Genomic DNA, 7,656 nt, shown 5'->3' on the forward strand with positions numbered 1-7,656 from the left:
GTTTGTTTGTTTGCATGTTTGTTTTAGATTTGATAAGAAACATTAGCCCCAATTTTAAGAAGATTTACTTTAAGTGTTCCCTGTACTAATTATCTTTGATTTTTAAAATCAACACAGTGAAAGATGTTTATACATTTTTACTCTGACTTTTTTTTCTGTCAGCATTCCTAATCAGCACCAGGAATTAACTCAATCTTTCTTGGGATAGACCAGATCAGATATAGTTAACAGGGTTAGTATTTTCCTCACATTATATTGTTTGTCTTAAAACTGATGCCTCCGTTAAAGACTTTCACGTTACTTTAAGTTCCTTTTTGGAAATTAGAAAACAATCTAGTTGCATCAGCATTGCACTTAAAAACTATCAGTAAGGTTAGCCATTTTCAAATATATCTAGAAGAAACCAATCTTGTCATATTCATCTCCAGTATAGAAAATTACATATTATCTTTTAAAAAATTCTGTAGACAAGTGGGATCTAATTAAACTAAAGAACGTCTGCACAGCAAAAGCAACTATCAATAGAGTAAAAAAACAACCTACAGAATGGGAGGAAATATTTGCAAACTATGCATCTGACAAAAGTGTAATATCTAGAATCTATAAGGAACTTAAATCAACAAGAAATAAAGAATCCCACTAAAAAATGGCAAAGACTATCCACAATAGCAAAGACATGGAATCAACCTAGATGCCCATCAACAGTGGACTGGACAAAGAAAAGGTGGTACATATACCCCATGGAATACTATGCAGCTATAAATAAATGAGATCATGTCCTTTGCAGCAACATGGATGTAGCTGGAGGCCCTAATCCTAAGCAAATCAACTCAGGAACAGAAAACCAAATACCACATGTTCTCATTTATAAGTGGGAGCTAAACCTTGAGTACACATGGACACAAAGGGAACAACAGACATTGGGACCTATTTGAGGGTAAAGGGTGGGAGGAGAATAAAAACTGAAAAACTACCTATCACGTATTATGTTGAATACCTGGATGACAAAATTATCTGTACACCAAACCCCCAGGACATTCAATTAATCCATGTAACAAACCTGCACATGTATACTTTGAACCCAAAATAAGAGTTGGAAACAAAAATATGGGCAAAGGGCATGAACAGATACTTCTCAAAGGAAGATACACATGCAGCCAGTTAGCATATGAAAAAGTGCTTAACATCACCAATCATTAGAGAAATGCAAATCAAAACCACAATGAGATACCATCATATACCAGCCAGAATTATTACTATTATTAAAAAATCAGAAAATAACAGATGTTGGCAAAGTCGTGGAGAAAAGAGAACACTTAAACACTGCTGGTGGGAATGTAAATCAATTTAGCCACTGTGGAAAGCAATTTGGAAATTTCTCAAAGAACTTAAAATACAACTACCGTTTGACCCAGCAATCCCATTACTCACAATATACCCAAAAAAATATAAATCAGTCTACCAAAAAGACACATGCACTTATATGTTTATTGCAGCACTATTCACAACAGCAAAGACATGGAATCAACCTAGATGCCCACTGATGGTGGACTGGATAAAAGGAATGTGGTACATATACACCATGGAATACTATGCAGCTATAAATATATAAGATCATGTCCTTTGCAGCAACATGGATGCAGCTGGAAGCCATTATCTTAAGCAAATTAATGCAGAACAGCAAACCAAATACCATATATTCTCACTTATAAGTGGGAGCTAAATACTGAGTACACATGAACAAAAACGGGGGGAATAAAAGACACCAGGGCCTACTTGAGGCCGGAGGGTGAAAGGAGGGTGAGAATTGAAAAACTACCTATCAAGTACTATGCTCACTACCTGGGTGATGAAATCATTTGTACACCAAACCTCAGTGGCACATAATTTACTCATAAAAAACCTACACACCTACCCCTGAATCTAAAATAAAACTCAAAAAAGAAGAAAAAGAAAATTCTATACATGCATTGGATTTCATTCACCATCATACACTAAAAAAAAAAAACAAACAAAAAAAACTTCTGCAGCTAGAAGAAAAATAAAGTTAGATCCCTACCTCACACCATATAAAACCATTACTTCCTGATAGAGTGAAGTTCTACAAGGACAAATAAAACAACATAAAAAGAAAATACAAAACATTTTCATAACATCTTTGGAGGCCTTCCTAGTAAACAAGGATGAAAGTCAGAAACCCCAAAGGAAAGAGAGTAAAATATCCAACAATATTTTTAATTTTTTTAATTTTGATTTTTAATTTTAGGGTTCAATCTTCTTATCAGCCCAATTAAAAGTGAACAAGCAATGAGGACATTTACCCAACCAAAAGAAAAAAAAAGTAGGATAGATGCTGAATGGGTTAACTTGAATTTTATTATGTCATTGAAGACCCAGGCTCAATCTTGGTACTCCGCCATCCTCAGCTCTTTGGCTTTTGGCCTTGGGCTTGTCCCAAGATGCTGTCGCTGCTGCAACTCTCACATCCCCGCTCAACAGTGTCCAGAGCAAAAGAAAGAAAGGCAGTACCCCTCAGGTCCCTTTGAAAAGTGTGAAACTGACTCATAGGCTTTCCTTCTCAGAAGCTCCCCATAGGTTTCCCTTCACATCTCTATGGCCGCAATTCCATCACAAGACTGTGCCTAAACCCCAGAATGAGTAGGAGTGGGATAACTACCATTGGCTTAAATTAATCAATATTCACCCTTTGAGGCTGGGGAGAAGCCCATCTTCCCACAGCCCTGAAACTCATGGCTGACCCTGTCAGCAAGGAAAAGGGAGGAATGGCTGTCGGGTAAGCAACCCACAGTTCCTGTTGTGGATAATATAAAATCCCCTCTTGAACATAAACAAATAATTACTGAGTTTAGAATATGTGCCAAGTAGCCTTCTGAAGTTCATAGACCAGTGCAAGAGTCAGCAAACTTTTCGCGTACAAGGGCACATGACAGATATTTTAGGCTTTGAGGGTCATTTGTTCTCTTGCACAGCTGCTCAACTCTGCTGCCATAGCTCAAAGGCAGCCGTAGACGATACGCAAACAAACAGGCATAGCCATGCTCCAATAAAACTTTCTAAAAATAGGTGGCAGGACAGATTTTGACCAAAGGGCTGTAGTTTGTGAATCCCTGGTCTGGTGGAAAGATAAGCAAGTAAGTCAATATCTCACACTTGCTGCAGACAGGTTTTATTTGGCCAACCCAGGGTTTAAGCAAGATATGCACTGTCTGATTGACCACAGTCTCCACTATTCCCTATTGTCTTACACCATGCCACTTTTCACATTTACTGCCATTATTCCTGGGTAAAAGAAAAGGCTGTTTCACTCAGAGTTCTGGGAAACATCCACTTGCTTATTTATGGCATCTCTAGAGGCAGATTTTTGTACATAAACTTCATTAACAAATGCCATGTAATGAAACTGTTCCACTATGTCCCTTGGTATACTTTGGTACTATAGTACCAAACATACATACTCTCCCTCTAATAAATTTCATGAAGTTATTTGGGCACTGATTTTCTAAGCATGCAGTGTAGAGAGCCCTGTACTAATTCGTTCTCTGAAGTGATCAGCAGTGGTCCCTGTTGACAAGCTCCGTGGTAACCCAATCTCTGTATTCTGCTGACAAGCTACACTCCCGTGGTTTATGAGCTCAGTGGAATCCCTCCATAGAATTATACCCTTTTATTGAGTCCTGAACCACATATTATCATGAACGCTAAACCAGTCGAAATGGTCCATCCCCTCTGCCTTAACATTAGACAAAGCCTTGAGCAATTACCCTTCTCTGCAGAGAATGTGCTTTATTTGGCATCAAATCCTGCTGAAACTTTATGTGCCTGGGCCTCCTGCATTTTATCTCCCGGCTCCATGCCAAGCTGCCCCCAACTAGTATCGGAGTCTGGGGCCATTTGGACAAGGACCATGAGGAAGTTGAATATCTCCCTTTCCATAAAGAAAGAATTAGCAAAGAAAATTAAAAGTGTGTGCTCAATTTCAGAGGAAATGATTATACCCCTGACAAAGAGTAGCAGCCTTCAAGGGATGTCAAGCACTTGGAAAGCACGCTTTCCACCCACAAGGAGCCAAGTAGTGTACCTAAGGCTTCCCAGAAAATGATGATTTCTTAAACAATTCAAAACAAGGAGACATTCATTCAACAAACATTTCTTCAGCATCTGCTGTGTGTCAGATACTGTGCTGGGCACCGCAGATGCAACAGGAACAGGGAATGGAAAAGCCCAGAATTGACAGTGTGTTTCATGTGAAAGTAGGGTTCACACCTGTAACCCCAGCACTTTGGGAGGCTAAGGCAGGAGGATCGCTTGAGGCCAGGAGTAAGTGACCAGCCTGGACAACATAGTGAGACCCCCACCTCTACAAAAAATACAAAAATTAGCTGGGTGAGGTGGCACATGCCTGTAGCCCCAGCTACTCAGGAGGCTGAGGTGGAAGGATCCCTTGAGTCCAGGAGGTCAAGGCTGCAGTAAGCCCTGATCATGCCACTGCACCCTAGGCTGGGCAACAGAATGAGACCCTGTCTCAAAAAAATAAAAATAATTTTTAAAAGGGAGCTGGGGGCAGACAGTAAACAAGTCACCAAGTCTGTGACATGAAAGTAAGTTGTCATAAGTGACATGGAAGGAAAAAAACAAGTGTTGTGTGTATTAATTTGCTGTTGCTGCTCTCACACATTACCACAAACTGGCTGGCTTAACACAACAGAAATATACCCTCTCACTGTTCCCGAGGCCAGAAATCTAAAATCCAGGTGTCAGTAGGGCCATGCTCCCTCCAGAGCTCGTGGGGATAACTGTTCCCTGTCTCTCCCAGCTCCAGGTGGCTGCAGGCATTCCCGGGCTTGTGGCTGCACCGCTCTATCCTCTGCCTCCAATGGCACACAGCCTTCTCCTCTCCCCTGGTGTTTCTCTTCTGTTTGTGTCTCATAAGAACGTGGGTCATTGCATTTAGAGCCCACTCAAACAATCCACGATGATCTTATCTCAAGATCCTTAATTGAATTGAATCTACAAAGACCCTTTCTCCCCAGTAAGGTCACATTCATAAGTTCCAGCAAGTAGAGATACCTTTTGGGAGCACCATTCAACTCACTGCATTGTAGGAGATAAAGAATAACAGGGTAGCTTACTTCAGACCGAGGGGTCAGAAAAGGCTTCTGAGAAGGTGAGACTTAAGACACAACTTGAAGAATGAGGAAGATGACACCATGCAGAGAAGGGGAGAACTGGGCATAGGGAGAAAGCATTGCTGACCGAGGGCACAGTCTGTGCAAAGGCCCCGAAAGCGGCTGAGTTTACAAAAACTGAAAAAAGGCCAGTGTGGCAAGAGCAGAGCGAATAAAATGGCCTGAGATGTGCTGGGAACATGGGCAGAGGCCTGTGCTGAAAGCTCTGGAAGCCACTGTACGAAGCTGGCATTTTGCAGCCAGGAGCAGTGCCTCATGCTGAAATCCTAGCACCTTGGGAGGCCGAGGTGGGTGGATTGCTTGAGGCCAGGAGTTCAAGACCAGCCTGAGCAACACAGCGAGACCTTGTCTCTACAGAAAATATTTTTTTAGCATTTTTTTAATTTTTTTTAAATACGAGCAGCTGGCATTTTACCTCAAGTGCAAGGGAAAGGCACTGAGGGTTGGAAGCATAAAAATAACATGAGGAAATTCACATTTCATCTTGAAGGTTTTTCAAATAGCATAGCTAGCCTTCATTTAAACCAGAAGTTATTGCTTTTACTGTAGCCTTAGCAATAACAAATGCATAGAATCATTTACCCTGTTATATGCATTAATTCATTTAATAAACTTTATATATAGTGCTCACTTCAGCACCACATATACTAAAATTGGAACAATACAGAGAAAATTAGCATGACCCCTGCGCAAGGATGACACAAAAATTCATGAAGCATGACATTAAAAAAAAACACAATAACTCAAATACAAGCTAGAGCACCATGTGGTCCAAAGTATACCTGTGCTGTGGACTGAATTATGTCTGCCCAACAAAAAATCCTAAATTGTAGTCCTAGCCCCAGAATCTCAGGTGTGACATTATTTGAGAATAGAGTTATTCCAAATGTAACTAACTCAGATGAAGTCGTACCAGAGTAGGGTGGGCCCCTAACCCAATATGTCTGGTGTGGGAAATTTGGACACAAGCACGCATGCAGAGAGCACGTCACAAGAACATGAAGATGGCCATCTACACGCCAAGGAGAGAGCCCTGGAACAGAGCCTGCCCTCACAGCCCTCAGAAGGAAACAGCCTCACGGATGCTTTGACCTTCAACTTCCAGCCTCCAGAACTGTAAGACGATAAATTTCTGTTGTTTCAGGCATCCAGTCTGTGGCACTTTGTTATGGCAGTACTAGCAGACTAACACAGTCTGATAACATTTCAGGAAGCAAAGTCTTCCTAAATGTGAGCAATTCCAGTCTTTACCAGCACCCCTGCTAGAACACCGAAGGAGGTCTAATTCACAACCCATACCAACACCTAATCAAGCCATCTTCTCCACTCGTCTCATTCTCCACTTCCCTTCCCACCCACAGAGCCCCCAGCAGCCTCTTTCCTCATGCCTGGCCTTGACTAACTCCCCACCAAAACTGCTCCCAAAATCCTACAATAAGGTTTTTGATTCCTTCATGCCCCATGCCCACTTCCTGGACCTGTTCTGCTTTTCTCTCCGGTGGTTCTTTACTCTCAGGTACTCATCACCATCCCCTCTCCCCAAGGATTACCCCATCGAATGCATGGCCTGGGAGCCCTGCCGGGTCCCTTAGCAGACAGAGAGAGACAGAGCCTGAGAAGAGAGACAGAAAGAGAGAATACTGAGGCAGGAGTAAAAACACAATTTTATATCTTATCCATTTCTTTTCACATGCAAACTTTTAATGATAACCTCCATGAGAACAGAAACTACATCTTGTACGTTTTGCACCCCCTGTAATGTGGAGCAGACCACTTTGCATGAAGGTGACACAAATGGATTTTTAAAATCTTGCCTGAGACCCTGAATCCTTGCTCTATGATCAGGCATTCTTCCTGCACCATCTATGAAGTTACTGAGCTGAAACCGTCTCGTCTAGTCCTAATTAAGCTTTGGCGACATCTGTCATGAGTGACTGGTGACATTTTTCCATCCACTCATCACTCCTAAAAATGGACTCACTCCTGCTAACGAGGAATCAACAACCTAAGGCAGCCAGGAGCATAGGTGAGGGAGGGTGCAGGAGGCCTCACAGACACATGCAGGGAAGGGGAGGAGTAGCTGCCACGTTGGGACCCTGCACCCAAATGCAACTAGCATAGACAGCAAAATCTCCTTCTACCAGAAACATGTCCTGTCGATCAGACACAATCCTAAAAAGGATGGAGTAACGCAGAAAGGGAGAGTGTCTCCAGGAGAAGCCAGGGAAGGCCAAGATGCTATGTACTTCACTATGGCCTGCAGGATCCTGAGGGAAGGAACTATACATAATTCAACTTTGTACTTCCTGTCTCCCCTCCAATCTCCACCTCCAGGCTCCTAGCCTGGGACCTAGCACTCTTTGAAACTGGCTGGGTAGTTGGTTGGTTGGTTGGTTGGATGGTTGGTTAGTTGGATGGATGAATGAGCAACCAAAATCTCCATTCCCTT

The 7,656-nt window shown here is 42.1% G+C and overlaps 1 non-coding gene across 1 annotated transcript; it reads left to right on the forward strand.

Moving 5' to 3' along the window:
* Positions 1–5,830: 5,830 nt before the first annotated feature.
* Positions 5,831–5,937, forward strand: LOC129487157 (U6 spliceosomal RNA). The gene has a single exon (XR_008659258.1). It is a non-coding gene; the product is annotated as a U6 spliceosomal RNA (small nuclear RNA).
* The last annotated feature ends 1,719 nt before the right edge of the window (positions 5,938–7,656 follow it).

This window comes from Symphalangus syndactylus, chromosome 7, assembly GCF_028878055.3.
Source record: "Symphalangus syndactylus isolate Jambi chromosome 7, NHGRI_mSymSyn1-v2.1_pri, whole genome shotgun sequence".
Taxonomy (NCBI): Eukaryota; Metazoa; Chordata; class Mammalia; order Primates; family Hylobatidae; genus Symphalangus; species Symphalangus syndactylus.